Genomic DNA, 298 nt, shown 5'->3' with positions numbered 1-298 from the left:
CTGCCACTGCCGCGCTGCCCCAGGAGGGGCTGCCGAGCCCCCGGGGTTGGGAGGGTGGGGGAAGCGACACTGCTGAGATGTTGTCAAACAATATGTTGTAGCTTGGGATTCCCAAGGAGCGAGTTAAGTTATGGGTTGCATAGTTTCATGTTTCTCTTAGGAGCCTAGGATTAGGGACAGGAGTGGTTTTTGCAGCTGCCTGGTGGATTTTCAAATTTCAAATGGGGAACCGAATTTCTCATTTTGGCAGGGGGAAAGGCAGGGGGAGGGGAAAACCCTTCCCATGGGAGCATCCCAG

This window comes from Merops nubicus, unplaced genomic scaffold (genome assembly GCF_000691845.1).
Source record: "Merops nubicus isolate BGI_N331 unplaced genomic scaffold, ASM69184v1 scaffold32444, whole genome shotgun sequence".
In the NCBI taxonomy this organism is placed as follows: Eukaryota; Metazoa; Chordata; class Aves; order Coraciiformes; family Meropidae; genus Merops; species Merops nubicus.
The sequence above is the reverse complement of the archived record's forward strand: the minus strand, read 5'-3'. Positions refer to the sequence as shown.